This window comes from Cetorhinus maximus, chromosome 1 (assembly GCF_964194155.1).
Source record: "Cetorhinus maximus chromosome 1, sCetMax3.hap1.1, whole genome shotgun sequence".
In the NCBI taxonomy this organism is placed as follows: domain Eukaryota; kingdom Metazoa; phylum Chordata; class Chondrichthyes; order Lamniformes; family Cetorhinidae; genus Cetorhinus; species Cetorhinus maximus.
The window spans coordinates 248,372,497-248,398,200 of NC_135879.1; the positions used below are offsets into that span (position 1 = coordinate 248,372,497).

Below are 25,704 nucleotides of genomic sequence, written 5' to 3' on the forward strand. Positions count from 1 at the left end.
TGTAAGTGAAAAGATTGTGTTGTTTTATTTAATTAAGAATTAATAATCGTGTAATGGAGTTTCATAGAGAAATCAGAGATATTTGGCCACAACATCAAAGCAAATTGAACATACAACATGAGGTCTTCACTAATGGCTCATTGATAATGTTGACTTAACATAGCTGTTCTTATGGATGTCTGGGAAATCGTATTCATCTGTGTGTATCTAATTGTCTGTGTGAGTGTGTATGTTTGCATGATTGTCTCTTCGTGTCTGCTTGATTGTATGGGTATGTTCATATGTATTCGTTCATTTGATATGAGCATCACTGACAAGGCCAACATTTATTGCCCAACACTAATTGCCTTTTGAGAAGGTGGTGGTGAGCTGCATTCTTGAACTACTGCAGTCCATGTGGTGTAGGCACACCCACAGTGCTGTTAGGGAGGGAGTTCCAGGATTTTGACCCAGTATGAAAGAATGGTGAAATAATTCCAGTCAGGATAGGGTGTGCCTTAGCAATACTACTGCCTGCAAATGCCAGTTATGTGTCTGCTGCCCTTGTCCTCTTAGGGTGATAGAGATTGTGGGTTTTGATGGTGCTGTGGTGCATCTTATAGATGCTGATACTATGTGCTGGTGATGAAGGGAGTGAACGTTTAAGGGGGTAGATGGGATGCAAATCAACTGGGCTGATTTATCCTGGATGGTGTCAAGCTTCTTGAGTGCTGTTAGAGCTGCACTCATCCAGGCAATTGGCAGTATTCCATCACACTCCTGATGTGTGCCTTGTGGATGGTAGACAGGCTTTGGGGAGATAGAAGGAAGGTCATTGAAGAAGCAGCTGAATATGGTTGAGTCTCAGACATTATCCTGAAGACCTCCCCTAGTGATGTCCTCAGATTGAGATGAGTGACTGGCAACAATGCCAGCCATCTTCCTATGTGCCAAGTATGACTTCAACCCTTGGAGAGTTTTCCCCCTAATTCCCTCTGACTTCAATTTTGTTAGGTCTCCATGATGTCACACTCGGTCTAATAGTGCCTTGATGTCAAGGACAGTCACTCTCACCTCACATTATCTTTCTTGTCCATGTTAGACTAAGGTTGTAATGAAGACTGGAACAGAGTAATCATGGCTGATCCCAAACTGGGCATTGTTGAGTCAGTGACACTTGATAACACTGTCAATGACACCATCCATCACTTTGCAGATGATTAGGAGTAGACTGATGAATTTCACAACAACCAACAGAAAGAACCAAAGGATTAGATTTTACTTGAGATTTTCACTGAAACAAACTGAAATCAACATAGCTCAAACATAAAGGATGGACAACTAATATATCAAATGAAAGAAAAGGTACATTTATACTAACTAGCTAAAGCAACTGAAATATGCCTTTCCAAACCCTTTTGCTGTACGCTAGGTTTCTGACAGGTACAGTCCCAAAGTCACCCCCAGCTCTCCAGCAGAGGTTCACTTCTCCCCACCACGCCAGGTTAAAACGTTCAGTATCCTTTGACAATCGTTTTGACGATTGTCCTAGTTTTCCTGATATGATGATCTTGAGCGAGGCACACCTTGACAACTCTCTGTTCCTTAAACCTTCAGGAGCCCGTATGTTCTGTTCCCTTTCTTTGGAACAGAAACTGAACTCTTAAAAGCATCCTACTTGGTCATTAACACAAAACAGCTCTTCCTGCTACTCCACAGCAGTAGTATCTTTGTTCCTGTGTCTCAGCTGCAGCTCTCCTTTTTCTCTGAGATACTGTGAAAGATATTAAAACTGTCACTTGACACCTCAGTGGGTTTCTGTTTGAGTTTATTTCTGCATGCCAACCAGATCACATGGCATTTCTCTGAACTAGCTATTTAAAAGGGACATTTTAAAACATAATCATCTTGTAAAGTTCATCCCTATGGCGGAGATGATTATCTAAATCATAGGGCCGTGTATTATTGGCAACATTGTGGATATTGGGAAGTTCCTGCCTTATGCTCCTTCTGAACTCCCAGCTTATTCTCATCCTGCTATCTGACATGAAGAGAAAGCTGATGAATGCTATGACCACAGACCTTCTGCCTTCTGTAGTATACAGATGAGATATGCTAATATATAACATAGATGATGATGTATCCCTAACATCAGTCAATCATGTGTTAGACTCTCAAGAGAGAGAGGTTGGAACACCATGCCTAGGAGCAACATGCCTGCTCTGTAACTTTTTTAGATGTAGTACTAATAAGCAAGTGTTAAGCAAGCACCAAAGTATGACTGCAGTCTGTCCAGTAACCATGTACCACACCTAGAGCCAACAGATATGAAGGACTATCTTACAACACCTTTCACTTTGTTTCTATCTCTGCCCCACCCTTTTCCTCGCACCAATCTTCCCCTTCTGATTTCTTACTTTGAGATACCTCAAAACTGTTGCCTTCCCAGCCACAGCAGCTCAGTAAGGATGGAAGAGTGCAACAGCACAGAACTGATGAAGAAGCCCCATCCCTTGATCTAACACTTGCAGTCACAGGCTCAGATACTGACACTACACATAGCTTGGAGAATACTCTAGAGTTGGGATCAGCAGGAGATGAGTCATTTAGGCATGAGTGGAGTGCAGCCAGGTCAGGGTGAAAGAATGATTTTGCTGCTCCACAGAGAGTGTGATCACATCCTGCTGCACAGGACTCACACGAGGATGAATGGGGCAGCAGACAGGAGAATGCAAATGGGCATGGAGACTGAGATGCTGGGTGCATTGGCTGGCATGCCAGACAGGCTGGTGCTGTCAAGGAGCATGGAAGATTCTGGCTCCAAGTTGGCAAGGGCTATCACACAGATCATACCCTCTCTGCCATTCTCCTATCATATTACAGATTCAGGGGCACTGTCACTTCTGTCCCAATATCTGTTGAAAGCTTTTTATGGATTGGTCATCAAATCCTCTGCCCTCCCTTCAAGGGTGTAATAACAATCACAACTGCTATTCTTGTGAATCGGCCCTGATGAGTGTAAGACAAAAAACTTCAACAGCACGTCTCTTTTTTCAGTAATCATGCTCCAGAAAATCCAGGAACTCACCACTAACACACCTCCAAAATCACAACAGTAGTTCTAGAGGCTTTTGAATAGCAGTAATGATCTCACATGTAATTTTGGGTGTCTTGCCCTTTAAATAACTCGAGTGCTAAGCCCTTCTTGCAGCTCAGTGCTTGCCGTTTGCAGAGTGACATGTGAATGTGTGGCCTGTATCACGTGTTCCAGATTAGGTATCCTGGTTTGCAGTCAGTTGGGTTGTGTGATGTCAGGATCGCGTTCCTTTACATGCTTCTGTTGCATGCTGGGGATGCCTGTGCTGGCACCCTCCCCAGGAGGTCCGGTGAATGGGACACACCAGAAGCTAACCATGTAGAAATATGATATTGTGGTGATCACAGAGACCTGACTTAAGGAATTGCAGGACTGAGAATTAAATATCCCTGGATGCAAGGTCTTCAAGAAAGATAAGAAAAGAAGCAAAGTATGAGGGATTAAGGAGAGTATTGCAGAGCTGCAGAGAAACAATGTCCTAGAAGGGTCAAAAATAGAATCTATTTGGCTAGTGCTAATGAACAAAAAAGATGCAATTACATTGCTTGGTGTAATCCATAGGTCGCCAACTAGTGAGAAAGATATAGAGCAATAAATTTGCAAGAAATGACATCAAAGTGCAAGAATTATAGAATAATACTGAAAAGCAACACATGTTGCTGAAATAAAAGCAAAAAACTGCGGATGCTGGAAATCCAAAACAAAAACAAAAATACCTGGAAAAACTCAGCAGGTCTGGCAGCATCTGCGGAGAGGAACACAATTAACGTTTCGAGTCTGAATGACCCTTCAACAGAACTAAGTAAAAATAGAAGAGAGGTGGTTTAAGGGGGGGGTGGGACAATTAGTGCTGGATAGAGGGCCAGTGATAGGTGGAGATAACCAAAAGATATCACAGACAAAGGGACAGTGAGGTGTTGAAGGTGGTGATATTATCTAAGGAATGTGCTAATTAAGGGTAGAAAGCACGATGAGCAAGGTACAGACAGACCTAGTGGGGGTGGGGTGGGGTGAAGGAATCAAAAAAGGCTAAAACGTAGAGAAGCTCAACGCAAACTGGAGGAACAGCACCTCATCTTCCGACTAGGCACTTTACACCCTTCCAGACTGAATATTGAATTCAACAATTTTAGATCATGAACTCTCTCCTCCATCCCCACCCTCTTTCCGATCCCCCCCTTTTTTTTACCAATAATTTATATAGATTTTTCTTTTCCCACCTATTTCCATTATTTTTAAATGTATTTCCATCCATTGTTTTATCTCTATCTTTTAGCCTTTTTCGATTCCTTCCCCCCACCCCACCCCCACTAGGTCTATCTGTACCTTGCTCGTCCTGCGTTCTACCCTTAATTAGCACATTCCTTAGATAATATCACCACCTTCAACACCTCTTTATCCTTTTGTCTGTGACATCTTTTGGTTATCTCCACCTATCACTGGCCCTCTATCCAGCTCTACCTGTCCCATCCCCCTTAAACCAGCTTATATTTCACCTCTCTTCTATTTTTACTTAGTTCTGTTGAAGGGTCATTCAGACTCGAAACGTTAACTGTGCTCCTCTCCGCAGATGCTGCCAGACCTGCTGAGTTTTTCCGGGTATTTTTGTTTTTGTTTTACATGTTGCTGAAGGTTTTCATCTTGCACTTATTAGGACAAACACAGGAATGACAAATTTAAACGATCAGAACAAGGATGTTCCCAGCATCACAGATGCCAGTCTTCAGGCAAATCAATTCACTCCAAGCGATACCAAGAACAGCTGAAGGCACTGGACACTGCAAAGGTTATGGGCCCTGACAATATTTCAACAAAAGTACTGAACACTTGTGCCAAGCTGTTCCAGTACAGCTACAACACTGGCATCCACCCGGCTATGTGGAAAATTGCCCAGATATGTCCTGTACACAAAAAGCAGGACAAATCCAAACTGGCCAATTACCGCCCTATCAGTTAACTCTCCGTCATCAGGAAAGTAATGAAAGGTCTCATCAACAGTGCTATCAAGCGGCACTTGCTTAGAAATAACCTGCACACTGATGCTCAGTTTGGGTTCCGCGAGGGCCACTCAGCTTCTGACCTCATTGCAGTTTTGTTTTAAACATGGACAAAAGAACTGACCAGAAACTGAACTGGACTAGTCATATAAATACTGTGGCTACAAGAGCAGATCAGAGGCTAGGAATCATGCGATCAGTAACTCGCCCCCCAACTCTCCAAAGCCTGTCCACCATCTGCAAGGCACAAGTCAGGAGTGTGATGGAATAATCCCCACTTGCCTGGATGAGTGCAGCTCCCACAACACTCAAGAAGCTTGACACCGTCCAGGACAAAGCATCCCGCTTGATCGGCACCACATCCACAAACATTTACTCCCTCCACCACCGACGCACAGTAGTAGCAGTGTGTGTACCATCTACAAGTTGCACAGCAGGAATTCACCAAGGCTGCTTATGCAGCACCTTCCAAACCACGACCACTGCCATCGAGAAGGACAAAAGCAGCAGAAGATGGGAACACCACCACCTGGAAGTTCCCCTCCAAGTCACTCACCATCCTGACCTGGAAATATATCCCCGTTCCTTCACTGTCGCTGGGTCAAAATCCTGGAACACCCTCCCTAACAGCACTGTGGGTGTACCTACACCACATGGACTGCAGCAGTTCTCAAGGGCAACTAGGGATGGGCAATAAATGCTGGCTCATCCAGCGAAACCCACATCCCGTGAGTGAATAAAAGAAAAAGTTAGTCCCCTCAATCTCCTTTGCTCCAATGAGAACAACCTCAGTTTTTTCCAACCTAATCTTGTAACTAAAATCGCCCATCCCAAGAATCATTCTGGTAAATCTCTTCTGCACCCTCTCAAGGATCCTCAAAACCTTTTAAACTCTCAGTGCCTGTGGGATAAACATCTCCTAGAACATACAATCCAGGAAACCACCATCCTTCCCGATTCTCTACAGTGATCCTCAGGAAAAAGAAGTTTGATCTGAAGCAGCTGGAAGCACTTCCGACACTAATAGTCCCATAAGACACATGACGTGTTCTGAAATAACACAGGACTTGGAAATTGCAAGTGACAGGTCTCATCAGTCCATCCATCATCAAAAAGATCTCTCGCTTTTAGAACCTGGTTAGCACGTTATATAAACTATTAGTTTTTATTAATTTCTCCAGATCTGCTTTGTGCTAATAATCTCATTTTTTATAATTTTAAGTAATTTAATATTATACATACCCCACTTGTGCTTAAGATGCTTGAGATTTTTTAACCTTGTTCCCAGATATTCATGTTTACTGCCGCTGCCTCCTGCTGAATGCCACAAGTTCAAACTCACTGCCTCCTGCTGACTGCCACAGGCTCAAACTCACTGTCTCCTGCTGACTGCTACACACTCAAACTCACTGCCTCGAGCTGACTGCCACACACTCAAACTCACTGCCTCCTGTTGACTGCTACACGCTCAAACTCACTGCCTCCTGCTGACTGCTACACGCTCAAACTCACTGCCTCCTGCTGACTGCTACACACTCAAACTGACTGCCTCCTGCTGCCAGCTACACACTCAAACTCACTGCCTCCTGCAAAATGCCACAAGCTCAAACTCACTGCCTCCTGCTGAATGCTACACGCTCAAACTCACTGCCTCCTGCTGAATGCTACACGCTCAAACTCACTGTCACCTGCTGAATGCTACACGCACAAACTCACTGTCACCTGCTGACTGCTGGACGCTCAAACTCACTGCCTCCTGCTGAATGCTACACGCTCAAACTCACTGCCTCCTGATGAATGCTACACGCAAAACCTCACTGCCACCTGCTGAATGCTACACACTCAAACTCACTGCCTCCTGCTGAATGCTACACGCTCAAACTCACTGTCACCTGCTGAATGCTACACGCACAAACTCACTGTCACCTGCTGACTGCTACACGCTCAAACTCACTGCCTCCTGATGAATGCTACACGCAAAACCTCACTGCCACCTGCTGAATGCTACACGCACAAACTCACTGTCACCTGCTGACTGCTGGACGCTCAAACTCACTGCCTCCTGCTGACTGCTACACACTCAAACTCACTGCCTCCTTCTGACTGCTACACGCTCAAACTCACTGCCTCCTGCTGACTGCTACATGCTCAAACTCACTGCCTCCTGCTGAATGCTACATGCTCAAACTCACTGCCTCCTGCTGAATGCCACATGCTCAAACTCACTGCCTCCTGCTGAATGCCAGAGGCGCAAACTCACTGCCTCCTGGTCATAGAGTCATAGGGCAGAACTTTATGGCTGACGTGCGGCTGGCAGAGTCCGCATGTCAGCGACAGCGCTTAAAATGTCGTGCGCTGGCGCAGGGCGAGCATCCCGATGTCAGCGCGCAGCATCGTGATATTTAGGTGGTCGGGCGCACTATGAAGTGTGATGTGCACCCGCCATTAATTAAAGGCCTTGTCAAGGCCCTTAACTCGGCAATCGACGCCAATTTTGAGGAGCCCGTGCGATGTTCGCCTTGGCGCATGGGCGCAGCGAGCAGGCAGGTAAGTGATTTTTTTAACAAACCTCATCAACGGGCAGGATATGTGGGCTCAGCGAGGTTGTTAATGTTTTATCTGAAGTATTTATTGCAGAAAGTGTTTTAAACTTGCTTGTGTGATTGTTAGCAGCTCAGATCGATTTCCAGCAGCATTGTCTGTACTTTGAAGCTTCAGCTCACCAGTCACTATTTAAGAAGGGTTGTAGAGATAAGCCAGGGAACCACAGACCAGTGAGTCTCACGTCAGTGGTAGGGAAACTATTGGAGAAATTTCTGAAGGAGAGAATCTATCTCCACTTAGAGAGGCAAGGTTTGATCAGGGATAGTCAGCATGGCTTTGTCAGAGGGAGGTCATGCCTAACAAATTTGATTGAACTTCTTGAGGAGGTGACCAGGTGTGTAGATGAGGGCAGTGCAATTGATGTAGTTTATATGGATTTCAGCAAAGCCTTTGACAAGGTCCCACATGGGAGACTTGTAAAGAAGGCAAGTGCACATGGGATACAGGGTAATTTGATAAGGTGGATTCAAAATTGGCTTAATTGTAGGAGGCAGAGGGTGATGACAGAAGGCTGCTTTAGTGACTGGAAGCCAGTGTCCAGTGGCGTACCACAGGGATCTGTGCTCGGTCCCCTATTATTTGTCATTTATATAAACAACATAGATGACTATGTGGGGGGTAGGATTAGTAAGTTTGCGGATGACACAAAGATTAGCCAGGTGGTTAACAGTGAGGTTGAGTGTCTTGGGCTACAGGAAGATATAGACGGGATGGTCAAATGGGTAGATAAGTGGCAGATGGAATTTAACCCTGAAAAGTGTGAGGTGATACACTTTTGAAGGAGTAATTTGACAAGGAAGTATTCAATGAACGGCATGGCACTAGGAAGTTCTGAGGAACAAAGGGACCTTGGCGTGTGTATCCATAGATCTCTGAAGGCAGAGGGGCATGTTAATGGGGTGGCGAAAAAGGCATATGGGATACTTGCCTTGATCAATGGAGGCATAGATTACACTTTGTGGGTGGACACCCCATGCCAGCGGCTCTGAAGGTCACAGTTGCCTTCCACTTCTATGCATCTGGCTCCTTCCAGGGCTCGGTGGGTGATCTTTGCGGTGTTTTCCAATCAGCTGTCCACACTTGTGTCAAGCAGGCTACAGATGCAGTTCAGACAGGTATTGACCTTCATCCACTTCCGCTGCGACCAGGCAAGTCAGGCACAGCGAGCCAGAGGCTTCACGGCCATTTCTGGCTTCCCCCGCATCCAGGGTGCTATAGACTGTACACATGTGGCCATCAAGGTGCCAGCAGGTGAGCCTGGTGCCTTTGTCAACAGGAAGGGCTTCCACTCCATGAACGTGCAGATAGTGTGTGATCACAGGATGCAGATTCTGCAAGTTTGTGCAAGGTACCCAGGCAGCTCCCACGACGCCTACATCCTCAGACACTCCCAGGTACCGGGGCTCTTCAGTGCTCCGGCTCAGCTGGATGGATGGCTGGTGGGTGACAAGAGTTATCCCCTCAGAAGGTGGCTCATGACCCCTCTCCGCCATCCAAGAACAGAAGCTGAGGAGCGCTACAATCGGAGCCAGGGCACCACAAGGGCTGTGGTGGAGAGAGCCATCAGTCTTCTCAAGATGCGCTTCCGATGCCTGGTCCGCTCAGGGGGCGCACTCCAGTACCCTCCAGATCGCGTCTCAGTGATAGTGGTAGCATGCTGCGCTCTGCACAACTTTGCGCTGGAAAGGGGGGAAGCAGTTGATGATGAAGACCTTGACGCAATGGATGAGGCTGCACATGATGAATCTAGGAGTGGCTCAGAGGATGAGGAAGCACAGGGCAATGATGAGGGGCAGCACGCCGACCTGCTACTACACCAAGGAGGCAGGGACATCCGGGACATTTTAATCCAACGAACCTTCAGCTAGCTCCACACAAATGGACCTGCAGGACCTGCATTGCCTGGCGCTTCCACACGTGGCACTTAGGTGCTACATCTTCCACTTCATCAGCTGCAACTAAGGGCTTAGCACATAAACATCAATGTCCACTCAAACACTCATGATATGTATGTGAAACAGACAAATGCAGCACAAAGGAAACACCCTCAGCCATGGTCAGAAAAGTGGACTTTATTGCCACCAAAATAAACAACAAACGTTGCTCTGACGTACATAATGATATATTCCCTAATCTAGGGCCAACACAAAATCACCAGTGAAATACCCGTGGAGTGCCTAACGTGCCTTAAGCTTACGTTTGCGGGTGCTTTGTCTTGGTGCCGCCCCATCGCTCGGAGTGGCTTGTGAGACAGCCTGCTGATTGTGCTGTCCTGTTGGCCTCGATGACCTTGGCGGACGTCCTCTGGCCCGTGGATCCTGTGCTGGCCCCGCCTGGGAGGGATTGGCCAGTCCCAGAACTAGCACCTCCCCAGCTGTCGCAGCCTCAACGGAAGAAACGTTGACTGGCAGAGGAGCGGAGGAGCTGCTGTCCTCATCCGGAGTGCCCTGAGAGGAGCTCGCAGAGACGACAGGCAGCTGCTGCGCCGATATGAGGTCACATTGAACCTTCCCTGCTCACCGCAGATGGATGGGCACCGAGCTGGGACACTTGGTGCCCAGAACATCTCTCACATTGCGAATGACCACCTGTGGCTGTGAGGGCTTGCAGGTCAGAGCGTAACCCAATCAGATGCTGATCAATCTGTTGGAAGCCCTTCTCCATGAGAGTCGCCAATCTCTCAATGGAGGAAGCCTGACGCTCTGACCTGAGGTTCATGCCATTACTGATACTCTGCCTGGATTCCTCCACCACAGAGATCAAGTGAAACACACCTTCATGTAACCCTGCCAGATGCTCCCATGCACCTTGCCGCTTGTCCTGCATGGCTGACATCTCCAGAGGCACATCATCATTGCCCGACTCAGCATGTGCCTGGTTGCCTGCAGTCCTCTGGCTGCTGGCGCCATCGGCACTCTCTGTCCATGCCATATCCTCCAGCGATTGTGAAGTGCCCTCTCCACTGTGCCCCGGGACACTAGCCGACGTCATAATCCCCACCGAAGTGGTAGTCACTGCACAGGTGCCTGGCTCGCTGAAATGATGTGACGCAAGTTGCAAGTGATGCCCCTCAGGTGTGGAGGGGGTGCTCTGGACTTGTTCCTGTCGACCATGCGGTGGTGATGCTGAAATTAACAACAAGAACAGTGGATCAGTTAGCGTTCAGTCAGCAACACCATTCATCCCTTTCCCTCCAGGCTCATAATGCGCTCAACCTTCAAGAACCTAAGGAGATGAACATTGGTGGGGTGGTAAATAGTCAAGAGGAGGCCCAAACATTACACGTGCATGCAGACAGGCTGGTCAGTTGGCCTGAGGAATGCCACATGGAATGTAATGTGGATAAGTGTGCAGTTAAGCACTTCAGCAAGACAAACAAGGTACAGGAATACATGAGTAATGGTGGGACCGTGGGAAGTCACGATGATTACAGGGACTTTGCTGGGCAGACCCGTTAAGGTAGCAGAACAGGAACATAAGGCATTTAACAAGGTCAAAGCCAAACTTGCCTTTATTAGCCGAGGAGTAGAATGTAGGAAAAGGGAGGTCATGTTGCAAGTGCAGAAAACGCTGTCGAGGCCACAGCTACACTTCTGCATTCAGTTGTGACCTGCACTTCATGGGAGGGATGGCATTGGAGTGGAGAGAGTGCAGAGGTTCCTGACCAGGATGCATGCTGGCCTAGAGAGTTGGAGTTATAAGGAAACATTGCATACACTTGTGATATTTGCCGTGGAGCACAGGAGATTGACATGTCATATTATTGACCTTCATACCATTATGAGGGGCATAGACCGGGTCGACAGAAGGCAACATTTCCCCTTGGCGGAGGGATGACTAACGTGGTGGCATTTATTTAAGTTGAGTGCCATGAGGTTGTCAGGTGAGGTGCTGAGGACCTTTTAGACAGAGTAATGTGGGACACACTGGCTGAACGGGTGGTGGAGGTACAAACCCTCATAAGATGCAATAAGTCTTTGGATGTGCAGCAGCGATGCCATGGCATGTTAGGACATGGGGATAGTGGTCACAAATGGGATAAGGCGACTTTGGAAGGTGCTAGAGACGTGCATCCTCGAGGGGCCGAGGGACCTTTGTGTATGACCCACACGTCTGACTGTATCAGCCTGTGAATGAGCAGTGTTGCTGCATTAACGATTGCAGCAACCATCAGTGCTTTGGATGGTGGGGAGACAGAGTGGATGGGACAGTGGGCATCAAATACCTGGCCGCTGCACCCCAGCCTCGCCGACACCTGCCAACCTGGCCACTTGGCTTCTTCCCAGCTCCATGGCCTGCTCCTCATAAGTGGTGATGTGTTGCAGCACGGTGTGCCCACCAACAGTGCGCAAACGCTCTTGGTTGTTGTGTTTAGCTTTTGCCTGCAGAACAGAGAAGAGGATTTATTGGGGCTGATCGCTCATGTACTCTGCACACGCACGCCGCACCCCAACCACAGTGGCCCACCTGAGGCCTCCAGCGGCTCCTGTCCACGCTACTGGTGATCAGTCACCAGAAGATAGTACGGCTGCTCCCAACCCCTTCCCCCATCGGCCGCCTTGGACACATTCGGCCTCCATCACTGTGAATATCACACGGGTCTTTGCGCCCATGACAAGGAGGCGCAGCTGGGTGTGGCGCTGAGGCCAGCAGATGGCTCTGGGCCACGACACCTTGAGGCTCCCCTTCCACCATCTCATCACCATCAATAAGACATGTGTTGGAGTTCTGAGTATGTGTCGAGCTGCCTCCCCTGCAGGTTGCCCCCAGACTACTCAAATGTGACAAACACCAACATACGCTGCAGGGAGAACCCATCTTCTCCTCAACCACTAAGGCTGATATAAGCATGGTCACTATCTGTTTGCCCACCCAGCATGCGCCAAATGCCCAATGCAGTAACAACACTAAGATGTGCGGAGGAGGGGTGTGTGGTGGAGGGGGAGGATGGAGGAGTGGAGGGGCCTCAAAGGCCAAGGCTACCTGCTGGGTAAAATGGCCAAGGCCGACATGGTACTCACCCTTCCAGAACGCAACAAATCATTGAAGCACTTGCGACACTGGGTCCCTGTGCACCGCACAGCATCATGAGAGCTAACAGCCTCCGCTACCTCCTGCCACACCTGCCTGGTGATGTGGGGGTCCCTCCTCCTCCCATCCTCCGGAAACAAGACATGGTTGGACACCTTTTCCAGGAGGACAGCAAGTCAGGCATCTGAGAACCGAGGGGCACATAGGCCCCCTGCTGGCCTACCCTGCAACCTGCCCCCCTCCTCCTCCTCTGCCCTCACCTCCGCTGGAGCCCGGTCACTGGCCATGATGAACAGCCTAAAGGAGGCTGCCTGGCCACTCTTTATACAGACTGCCGTTTCCCCATTGGAACCGGCAGTCTGAACACGCCTGCCGCAGATTTGAATTTCCCACTGAACACGCGAGTCTGAAACGTGCTGGGCGGGCCTTAATTGACCCGCCCACGCAAAATGGCGGCACGGTCCTGTTGCGCTGGCGGCGATCGGCTCCATGCCAGCCGCCGATTAGGTCGGGCCTGCCCGCTCAATAAACAGAAAATTCAACCCATAGAGTCATAGAGGTCTACAGCACAGGAAAAGGCCCCTCAGCTCATCGAGTCTGTGCCGGTCAAACAAGTACCTAACTATTCGAATCCCATTTTCCAGCACTAGGCCCATAGCCTTGTATGCCATCCTAATACTTCTTAAATGTTATGAGGGTTTCTGCCTCTACCACCCTTTCAGGCAGTGAGTTCCAGATTCCCACCACCTTCTGGGTGAAAAAATTCTTCCTCACATCCCCTCTAAGCCTCCTGTCCCTTACCATAAATCTATGTCCCCTGGTTATTGATCCCTCCACCAAGGGGAAAAGTTCCTTCCTGTCTACCCTATCTATGCCCCTCATAGTTTTATATGCCTCAATCATGTCCCCCCTCAATCTCCTCTGCTCCAGGGAAAATAACCCCAGTCCATCCAATCTCTCCTCATAATTAAAACTCTCCAGCCCAGGCAACATCCCGGTAAATCTCCTCTGCACTCTCTCTAGTGCAATCACATCCTTCCTATAATGCGGATTCCAGAACTGCACGCAATACTCTATCTGTGGCCTAACCAACCCTTTAAACAGTTCCAGCATAACCTCCCTGCTCTTATAGTCCATGCCTCGGCTAATAAAGGCAAGTATCCCATGTGTCTTCTGAACCACCTTATCTACCTGTCTCGCTACCTTAAGGGACCGATGGAGGTGTACACCAAGGTCCCTCTGATCCTTGGTACTTCCCAGGGTCCTAAAATTCATCATGTATTCCTGTGCCTTGTTTGTCCTGCCCAATTGCATCGCCTGACACTTATCAGAATTAAATTCCATTTGCCACTGATCAGCCCATCTGATCAGCCCGTCTATATTCTCCTGTATTCTAAGGTTATCCTCCTCACTATTTAACACCCCACCAATTTTCGTGTCACCCGCGAACTTACTGATCAACCCTCCTATATTCAAGTCTAAATCATTTATATATACCACAAACAGCAAGGGACCCAATACCGATCCCTGTGGAACCCACTGGACACAGGCATCCAATCACAAAAACACCCCTCGACCATCACTCTCTGCTTCCTGCCACTCAGCCAATTCTGGATCCATTTTGCCAAATTACCTTGGATCCCATGTGCTCTTACCTTCGTTATCAGTCTCCCAAGCGGTACCTTATCAAAAGCCTTGCGGAAGTCCAAATAGACTACGTCAAATGCATTGCCTTCATCTACACACCTGGTCACCTCTTCAAAAAATTCAATTAAATTGGTCAGACATGACCTCCCCTTAACAAAACCATGCTGACTGTCCTTGATTAATCCCTGCCTCTCCAAGTGTAGATTAATTCTGTCCCTCAGAATTGCTCCCCACTACGAAGGTTAGACTGACTGGCCTGTAATTCCCTGGTTTATCTCTTCCTCCCTTCTTGAATAACAGTACCACATTGGCTGTCCTTCAGTCCTCTGGCACCTCTTCTCTGGCCAAAGAGGTATTGAAAAATATTACCAGCGTCCCTGCTATCTCCTCCCTTGCCTCACTCAATAGCCTGGAATACATTTCATCCAGGCCTGGAGATTTTTCTACTTTTAAGCCTGCCAGACCACTTAGAACCTCCTCCCTTTCTATGCTAATTTCTTTAATTATATCACAGTCCTTCTGCCTGATTTCCATTCCCACGTTGTCCCTCTCCCTTGTGAACACTGACACAAAGTATTCATTTAGAATCCTACCTATGTCTTCCGGCTCCACACACAAATTACCACTATGGTCCTTAATGGGCCCTACTCTTTCCCTAGTTATCCTCTTACTCTTAATGTTCTTGTAAAATAACTTTGGATTTCCCATTATTTTACCTGCCAATGTTTTCTCATGCCCCCCTTTTGCTCTCCTAATTTCCTTTTGAAGTTCCCCCTTACACATTCTATACTCCTCTAGGGCTTCCGCTGTTTTGAGCCCTCGGTATCTGCACAAGCCTCCCTTTTTCTCCTTATCCAATCCTGTATATCCCTCGGCATCCAGGATCCCCTGGATTTGTTGGTCCCACCCTTTATCTTTACTGGAATATGTTGGCCCTGTGCTCTCCCTATTTCTTTCTTGAATGAGTCCCACTGCTCTGGCGCAGATTTACCTAGAAGTAGCTGCTCCCAGTCCACTCTGGCCAAATCATATCTGATGTTATTAAAATCGACCCTCCCCCAATTTAGAACTCTGAGTTCTGGCCCATCCTTGTCCTTTTCCATAACAACCTTGAATCTAACGGAGTTATGATCACTGTCTGCAAGATGCTCCCCCACTGATACCTCCACGACTTGCCCAGCTTCATTCTCTAAAATAAAGTCTTGGACCGCCCCTCTCTTGTAGGACCTTCTACGTACTGGCTTAAAAAGCTCTCCTGGATGCATTTTAAGAATTCTGCTCCCTCTAAACCTAGCGCACTATGACTAGCCCAGTTAATGTTGGGAAGTTGAAATCCCCCATTATTACTACCCTATTAATTTTACACTTCTCTGAAATTTGCCTACATATCTGCTCTTCTATTTTTCTCTGACTGTTTGGGGGCCTATAGTACACTCCCAGCAATGTGATTGCTCCTTTTTTGTTTTTCGGCTCTACCCATATGACTTCATTTGAGGAGCCTTCCAAGATGTCATCCCTCCTTACTGCTGTATTTGATTCCTTGATCAATATTGCGATACCCCCTCCTATTTTACCTCCTTCCCTGTCTCGCCTGAAGATCCTATATCCTGGAATATTGAGCTGCCAATCCTGCCCCTCTCTCAACCATGTCTCCGTGACAGCAATGACATCATACTTCCATGTGTAAATTTGTGCCCTTAACTCATCTGCCTTATTCGTCAGACTCCTTGCATTAAAATAAATACCATGCAACCTTGCCAAAATCCTTTGTGCTTTAACTGGCCTATAATTTCTATGCCTTCCAGACTCACTTGTTCTCTCTTCTAATTTTGGCTGTACATCTCCCCCTCCTGAACTTCATCTCAGGATCCCATCCGCCTGCCAAGTTAATTTAAACTGTCCCCAACAGCACTAGCAAACCTCCCCGCAAGGATGTTGGTCCCATTCCAGTTCAGGTGCAACCCGTCCGCCTTGTACAGGTCCCACCGCCCCCAGAAACGGTCCCAATGTCCCAGAAATCTAAAGCCCTCCCTCCTGCACCATCCCTCCAGCCAGTCATTCATCTGGACTAACCTCCTATTTCTATACTCACTAGCGCGTGGCACCGGAAGTAATCCAGAGATTACTACATTTAAGATCCTGTTTTTCAATCTGCTTCCGAGCTCCCTAAATTCTGCTTGCAGGACCTCATCCCTCCTTCTACCTATGTTGTTGGTACCAATATGTACCACAATCTCTGTCTGTTTTCCCTCTCCCTTTAGAAAGTCCTGCAGCGGTTCAGTGACACCCTTGACCCTGGCACTACACAGCCTCGCTCTCTCTTACTCACACAGTCTCGCTCTCTGTCACTTCCACAGCCTCACTCTCTCTCTGACTGCCACAGCCTCGCTCTCTCTCTGACTCCCAGAGCCTCACTCTCTCTCTGACACCCACAGCCTTGCTCTCTCCTTGAATCCAACAGCCACACCCTCTGACTCCCACAGCCTCACTCTCGCTCTGACTGCCGCAGCCTCGCTCTCTCTCTCACACCCACAGCCTCGCTCTCTCTCTGACTCCCACAGCCTCGCTCTCTCTCTCACTCCCACAGCCTCGCTCTCTCTCTCAAACACCCACAGCCTCGCTCTCTCTCTCACACCCACAGCCTCGCTCTCTATCTCACACCCACAGCCTCGCTCTCTATCTCACACCCACAGCCTCGCTCTCTCTCTCACAACCACACCCTCGATCTCTCTCTCACACCCACACCCTCCATCTCTCTCTCACACCCAGAGCCTCGGTCCATCTCACACCCACAGCCTTGCTCTCTCTCTCACAACCAAATCCTCACTCTCTCTGACTCCCACAGCATCGCTCTCTCTCTCACAACCAAATCCTCACTCTCTCTCTCACTCCCACAGCCTCGCTCTCTCCTTGACACCCACAGCCTCGCTCTCTCTCTCACACCCACAGCCTCGCTCTCTCTCTCACACCCACAGCCTCGCTCACTCTCTCACACCCACAGCCTCGCTCTCTTCCTCACTCCCACAGCCTCGCTCTCTTTCTCAGACCCACAGCCTAACTCTCTCTCTCACTCCCACAGCCTCGCTCTCTCTCACACCCACAGCCTCGCTCTCTCTCTCACACCCACACCCTCGGTCTCCTTCTCACACCCACAGCCTCGCTCTCTCTCTCACACCCACACCCTCGGTCTCCCTCTCACACCCACAGCCTCGCTCTCTCTCTCACACCCACACCCTCGCTCTCTCTGACTCCCACAGCCTCACTATCTCTCTCACACCCACACCCTCACTTTCTCTCTCACACCGACAGCCTCGCTGTCTCTGACTCCCACAGACTCACACTCTCTCACACCCACAGCCTCGGTCTCTCTGACTCCCAAAGACTCGCTCTCTCTCTCAGACCCACACCCTCGCTCTCTCTGACTCCCACAGCCTCACTCTCTCTCTCACTCCCACAACCTCGCTCTCTCTCTCACTCCCACAGCCTCGCTCTCTCTGACTCCCAAAGACTCGCTCTCTCTCTCAGACCCACAGGCTCACTCTCTCTCTCACTCCCACAACCTCGTTCTCTCTCTCACTCACACAACCTCGCTCTCTCTCTCACACCCACAGCCTCGCTCTCTCTCTCACTCCCACAGCCTCGCTCTCTCTCTCAAACCCACAGCCTCGCTCTCTCTCTCACTCCCACAGCTTCGCTCTCTCTCTCTGACACCGACAGCCTCGCTCTCCCTCTCACACCCACAGCCTCGCTCTCTCTCTCACTCCCACAGCCTCGCTCTCTCTCTCACAACCAAAGCCTCGCTCTCTCTCTCAGACCCACAGCCTCGCTCTCTCTCTGACTCCCACAGCCTCGCTCTCTCTCTCACTCCCACAGCCTCGCTCTCTCTCTCACTCCCACAGCCTCGCTCTCTCTATCACTCACACACCCTCGCTCTCTCTCTCACACCCACAGCTTCGCTCTCTCTCTAAAACCCACAGCCTCGCCCTCTCTCTCACTCCCACAGCCTCGCTCTCTCTCTCACACCCACAGCCTCACTCTCTCTATAACACCCACAGCTTCGCTCTCTCTCTCTCACACCCACAGCCTCGTCCCTCTCACACCCACAGCCTCGTCCCTCTCACACCCACAGCCTTGCACTCACTCTTACACCCACAGCCTAACACTCTCACACACCCACAGCCTCGCACTCACTCTTACACCCACAGCCTAACACTCTCACACACCCACAGCTTCGCTCTCTCTCTCACAACCACAGCCTCGCTCTCTCTCTCACACCCACAGCCTCGTCCCTCTCACACCCACACACTCGCTCTCTCTGACTCCCACAACCTCGCTCTCTCTCTCACTCCCACAGCCTCGCTTTCTCTCTCAAACCCACAGCCTTGCTCTCTCTCTGACACCGACAGCCTCGCTCTCTCTCTCACACCCACAGCCTCGCTCTCTCTCACAACCAAAGCCTCGCTCTCTCCCTCAGACCCACAGCCTCGCTCTCTCTCTCACACCCACAGCCTCACCCTCTCTCTCACACCCACACCCTCGGTCTCCCTCTCACATCCAAAGCCTCGCTCTCTCTCTGACACCCACAGCCTCGCTCTCTCTCACAACCAAAGCCTCGCTCTCTCTCTCACTCCCACAGCCTCTCTCTCTCTCACTCCCACAGCCTCGCTCTCTCTCTCACACCCACAGCCTCTCTCTCTCTCACTCCCACAGCCTCGCTCTCTCTCTCACACCCACAGCCTCTCTCTCTCTCACTCCCACACCCTCGCTAGCTCTCTCACACCCACAGCCTCGCTCTCTCTCTCACTCCCACAGCCTCGCTCTGTCTCTCACAACCACAGCCTCGCTCTCTCTCTCACACCCATACCCACGGTCTCCCTCTCACATCCACAGCCCCGCTCTCTCTCTCACACCCACACCCTCGCTCTCTCTCTCACTCCCACAGCCTCACTATCTCTCTCACACCGACAGCCTCGCTCTCTCTCTCTCACTCCCACAGCCTCGCTCACTCTCTCACACCGCAGCAAAGCTCTCGCTCTCTCACACCCACAGCCTCGCTTTCTCTCACTCCCACAGCCTCACTCACTCACACTCACAGCCTCGCTCTCTATCTCACAACCACAGCCTCGCTCTCTCTCACTCATACCCACAGCCTCGCCCACTCTCTCACTCCCACAGCCTCGCTCTCTCTCTCACACCCACAGCCTCGCTTTCTCTCTCAAACCCACAGCCTTGCTCTCTCTCTAACACCCACAGCTTCGCTCTCTCTCTCTCACACCCACAGCATCGTCCCTCTCACACGCACAGCCTCGTCCCTCTCACACCCACAGCCTAACACTCTCACACACCGACAGCCTCGCTCTCTCTCACAACCAAAACCTCGCTCTCTCTGACTCCCAGAGCCTCGCTCTGTTTCTCACTCCCACAGCCTCGCTCTCTCTCTCAGACCCACAGCCTCGCTCTCTCTCTCACACCCACAGCCTCGTTCGCTCTCTCACACCGACAGCCTCGTTCTCTCTCTCACACCCACAGCCTCGTCCCTCTCACACCCACAGCCTAACACTCTCACACACCCACAGCCTCGCTCTGTCACTCACACCCACAGCCTCGCTCTCTCTCTCAGACCCACAGCCTCGCTCTCTCTCTCACACCCACACACTCGGTCTCCCTCTCACACCCACAGCCTCGCTCTCTCTCTCACACCCACAGCCTCACTATCTCTCTCACGCCCACACCCTCGATCTCTCTCTCACACCCACAGCCTCGCTCTCTCTGACTCCCAAAGACTCGCTCACTCTCTCAGACCCACAGGCTCACTCTCTCTCTCACTCCCACAACCTCGCTCTCTCTCTCACTCCCACAACCTCGCTCTCTCTCGCAAACCCACAGCCTCGCTCTCTCTCTCACTCCCACAACCTCGCTCTCTCTCGCAAACCCACAGCCTCGCTCTCTCTCTCACTCCCACAACCTCGCTCTCTCTCGCAAACCCACAGCCTCGCTCTCTCTCTCACTCCCACAACCTCGCTCTCTCTCTCACTCCCACAACCTCGCTCTCTCTCGCAAACCCACAGCCTCGCTCTCTCTCTCACTCCCACAACCTCGCTCTCTCTCTCACTCCCACAACCTCGCTCTCTCTCGCAAACCCACAGCCTCGCTCTCTCTCTCACTCCCACAACCTCGCTCTCTCTCTCACTCCCACAACCTCGCTCTCTCTCGCAAACCCACAGCCTCGCTCTCTCTCTCACTCCCACAACCTCGCTCTCTCTCTCACTCCCACAACCTCGCTCTCTCTCGCAAACCCACAGCCTCGCTCTCTCTCTCACTCCCACAACCTCGCTCTCTCTCTCACACCCAGAGCCTCGCTCTCTCTCACAACCAAAGCCTCGCTCTCTCTCTCACTCCCACAGCCTCGCTCTCTCTCTCACTCCCACAGCCGCGCTCTCTCTCTCAGACCCACAGCCTCGCTCTCTCTCTCACACCCACAACCTCTCTCTCTCTCTCACTCCCACAACCTCGATCTCTCTCTCACTCCCACAGCCTCGCTCTCTCTCTCACACCCACAGCCTCACCCTCTCTCTCACACCCACAGCCTCGGTCTCCCTCTCACATCCACAGCCTCGCTCTCTCTCTGACACCCACAGCCTCGCTCTCTCTCTCACACCCACAGCCTCGCTCTCTCTCTCACTCCCACAGCCTCGCTCTCTCTCTCACACCCACAGCCTCACCCTCTCTCTCACACCCACAGCCTCGGTCTCCCTCTCACATCCACAGCCTCGCTCTCTCTCTGACACCCACAGCCTCGCTCTCTCTCTCACACCCACAGCCTCGCTCCCTCTCTCAGACCCACAGCCTCGCTCTCTCTCTAAAACCCACAGCCTCGCTCTCTCACCGACTCCCACAACCTCGCTCTCCCTCTCACTCCCACAGCCTCGCTCTGTCTCTCACACCCACACCCACGGTCTCCCTCTCACACCCACAGCCTCGCTCTCTCTCTCACACCCACAGCCTCGCATTCTCTGACTCCCACAGCCTCACTCGCTCACACTCACAGCCTCGCTCTCTCTCTCACACCCACAGCCTCGCTTTCTCTCACAACCAAAGCCTCGCTCTCTCTGACTCCCACAGCCTCGCTCTCACTCTCACACCCACAGCCTCGCTTTCTCTCACAACCAAAGCCTCGCTCTCTCTGACTCCCAGAGCCTCGCTCTCTCTCTCAGACCCACAGCCTAACTCTCTCTCTCAATCCCACAAACTCGCTCTCTCTCTCACTCACACAGCCTCGCCCTCTCTCTCACACCCACACCCTCGGTCTCCCTCTCACATCCACAGCCTCGCTCTCTCGCTCACACCCACAGCCTCGCTCTTTCTCTAACACCCACAGCCTCGCTCTCCCTCTCACACCCACAGCCTCGCTCTCTCTCTCACACCCATAGCCTCGCTCTCTGTCTCACACCCACACACTCGCTCTCTCTGACTCCCACAGCCTCACCCTCTCTCTCACACCCACACCCTCGGTCTCACTCTCACATCCACAGCCTCGCTCTCTCTCACAACCAAAGCCTCGCTCTCTATGACTCCCAGAGCCTCGCTCTCTTTCTCACTCCCACAGCCTCGCTCTCTCTCTCAGACCCACAGCCTCGCTCTCTCTCTCAGACCCACAGCCTCGCTCTCTCTCTCACACCCACAGCCTCTCTCTCTCTCACTCCCACAGCCTCGCTCTCTCTCTCACACCCACAGCTTTGCTCTCTCTCTAAAACCCACAGCCTCGCTCTCTCTCTCACACCCACAGCTTCGCTCTCTCTCTCACACCCACAGCCTCGCTCTCTCACCGACTCCCACAACCTCGCTCTCTCTCTCACACCCACAGCCTCGGTCTGTCTCTCACACCCACAGCCTCGCTCTCTCTCTCACACCCGCACCCTCGCTCTCTCTCTCTGACTCCCACAGCCTCACTATCTCTCTCACACCGACAGCCTCGCTCTCTCTCTCACTCCCACAGCCTCGCTCTCTCTCTCACACCGCAGCAACGCTCTCGCTCTCTCACACCCACAGCCTCGCTCTCTCTCACTCCCACAGTCTCACTCACTCACACTCACAGCCTCGCTCTCTATCTCACACCCACATACTCGCTCTCTCACTCACACCCACAGCCTCGCCCTCTCTCTCACTCCCACAGCCTCGCTTTCTCTCTCACACCCACAGCCTCGTCCCTCTCACACCCACAGCCTCGTCCCTCTCACACCCACAGCCTCGCACTCACTCTTACACCCACAGCCTAACACTCTCACACATCCACAGCCTCGCTCTCTCTCTCACACCCACAGCCTCGCTCTCTCTCACAAGCAAAGCCTCGCTCTCTCTGACTCCCAGAGCCTCGCTCTCTTTCTCACTCCCACAGCCTTGCTCTCTATCTCAGACCCACAGCGTCGCTCTCTCTCTCAGACCCACAGCCTAACTCTCTCTCTCACTCCCACAGCCTCGCTCTCTCTCTCACTCCCACAAACTCGCTCTCTCTCTCACTCCCACAGCCTCGCCCTCTCTCTCACACCCACACCGTCGGTCTCCCTCTCACATCCACAGCCTCGCTCTCTCTCTGACACCGAGAGCCTCGCTCTCTCTCTCACAACCACAGCCTCGCTCTCTCTCTCACACCCACAGCCTCGCTCTCTCTCTCACAATCACAGCCTCGCTCTCTCTCTCACAACCACAGCCTCGCTCTCTCTCTCACAACCACAGCCTCGCTCTCTCTCTCACAACCAGAGCCTCGCTCTCTCTCTCACAACCACAGCCTCGCTCTCTCTCTCACACCCACAGCCTCGTTCTCTCTCTAACACCCACAGCCTCGCTCTCTCTCTCACTCCCACAGCCTCGCTCTCTCTCTCACTTCCACAGCCTCGCTCTCTCTCTCACACCTACAGCTTCGCTCTTTCTCTCAAACCCACAGCCTCGCTCTCTCTCTGACACCCACAGCCTCGTTCTCTCTCTCTCACACCCACAGCCTCGCTCTCTCTCTGACTCCCACAGCCTCGCTTTCTCTCTCACAACCACAGCCTCGTACCTCTCACACCCACAGCCTTGCTCTCTCTCTCACACCCACAACCTCGCTTTCTCTGACTCCCACAGCCTCGCTCTCTCACTCACACCAACAGCATCGCTCTCTCTTTGAATCCCACAGCGTCGCTCTCTCTCTCTGTCTCCCACAGCCTCGATCTCTGTCTCACACCCACATCCTCGATCTCTCCCTCACACCCACAGCCTTCGTCTCTCTCTCACCCCCACAGCCTCGCTCTCTCAAACCACAGAATCGCTATCTCTCACACCCACAGCCTCGGTCACTCTCAAAACCACAACCTTGCTCTCTCTCTCACAACCAAAGCCTCTCTCTCTCTCTCACACCCACAGCCTCGCTTTCTCTCTCACACCCACAGCCTCGCTCTCTCCCTTACACCCACAGCCTCGCTCTCTCTCTCACACCCACAGCCTCGCTCGCTCTCACACCCACAGCATCGCTCTCTCTCACACCCACAGCCTCGCTCTCTCTCTCACACCCACAGCCTCGCTCTCTCTCTCTCACACCCACAGTCTCGCTCTCTCTCTCACACCCACAGCCTCGCTCTCTATCTCACACCCACAGCCTCGCTCTCTCTCTCACACCCACAGCCTCGCTCTCTCTCTCTGAATCCCACAGCCTCGCTTTCTCTCTCACAGCCACAGCCTCGATCTCTCTCTCACACCCACAGCCTCGCTCTCTTTCTCACACTCACAGCCTCGCTCTCTCTCTCACACCAACAGCATCGCTCTCTCTCTGGCTCCAACAAACTAACTCTCTCGCTCACACCCACAGCCTCGCTCTCTCTCTCAAACCCACAGCCTCGCTCTTTCTCTAACACCCACAGCTTCGCTCTCTCTCTCACACCCACAGCCTCGCTCTCTCTCTCACACCCACAGCCTCGTCCCTCTCACACCCACAGCCTCGTCCCTCACACACCCACAGCCTCGCTCTCTCTCTCAGACCCACACCCTCGGTCTCCCTCTCACACCCACAGACTCGCTCTCTCTCTGACACCCACATCCTCGCTCTCTCTCTCACAACCACAGCCTCGCTCTCTCTCTCACACCCACAGCCTCGCTCGCTCTCTCACAGCCACAGCCTCGCTCTCTCTGACTCCCACAGCCTCACTATCTCTCTCACACCCACACCCTCGATCTTTCTCTCACACCGACAGCCTCGCTCTCTCTGACTCCCACAGACTCACACTCTCTCACACCCAAAGCCTCGATCTCTCTGACTCCCACAGACTCGCTCTCTCTCTCAGACCCAGATCCTAACTCTCTCTCTCACTCCCACAGCCTCGCTCTCTCTCTCACACCCACAGGCTCACTCTGTCTCTCACTCCCACAGCCTCGCTCTCTCTCTCAGACACACAGCCTCGCTTTCTCTCTCAAACCCACAGCCTCGCTCTCTCTCTCAAACCCACAGCCTCGCTCTCTCTCTCAGACCCACAGCCTAACTCTCTCTCTCTCACTCCCACAGCCTCGCTATCTCTCTCACACCCACAGGCTCACTCTCTCTCTCACTCCCACAACCTCGCTCTCTCTCTCACACCCACAGCCTCGCTTTCCCTCTCAAACCCACAGCCTTGCTCTCTCTCTGACACCGACAGCCTCGCTCTCTCTCTCACACCCACACCCTCGGTCTCCCTCTCACACCAAGACCCTCGCTCTCTCTCTCACACCCACAGCCTCGCTCTCTCTCTCACACCCACAGGCTCGCTCTCTCTCACACCCACACCCTCGCTCTCTCTCTCACACCCACAGCCTCGCTCTCTCTCTCACAACAAAACCCTCGCTCTCTCTCTCACACCCACAGCCTCGTTCTCTTTCTCACACCAACAGCATCGCTCTCTTTCTCACACCAACAGCATCGCTCTATCTCTGACTCCAACAACCTAACTCTCTGTCTCACACCCACAGCCGAACTCTCTCTCTCACACCCACAGCCTCACTTTATCTCTCACAACCACAGCCTCGCTCTCTCTCTCACACCCACAGCCTCGCTGTCTCTCAAACACCCACAGCCTCGCTCTCTCTCTCACACCCACAGCCTCGCTCTCTCTCTCACACCCACAGCCTCGCTCTCTCTCTCTCTCAAACCCACAGCCTCGCTCTCTCTCTCACACCCACAGCCTCGCTCTCTCTCCCTCACACCCACAGCCTCGCTCTCTCTCTCAAACCCACAGCCTCGCTCTCTCTCTCACACCCAAAGCCTCGCTCTCTCTCTCACACCTACAGCCTCGCCCTCTCTCTCACACCCACAACCTCGGTCTCCCTCTCACAACCACAGCCTCGCTC

General features: G+C 51.7%; 1 protein-coding gene across 1 annotated transcript in view; it reads left to right on the forward strand.

Annotated features, from left to right (window-relative positions):
* LOC144680247 (disintegrin and metalloproteinase domain-containing protein 12-like) overlaps positions 1-25,704 on the forward strand; it is a 378,378-nt gene that overhangs the window by 254,093 nt on the left and 98,581 nt on the right. The window lies entirely within an intron of this gene.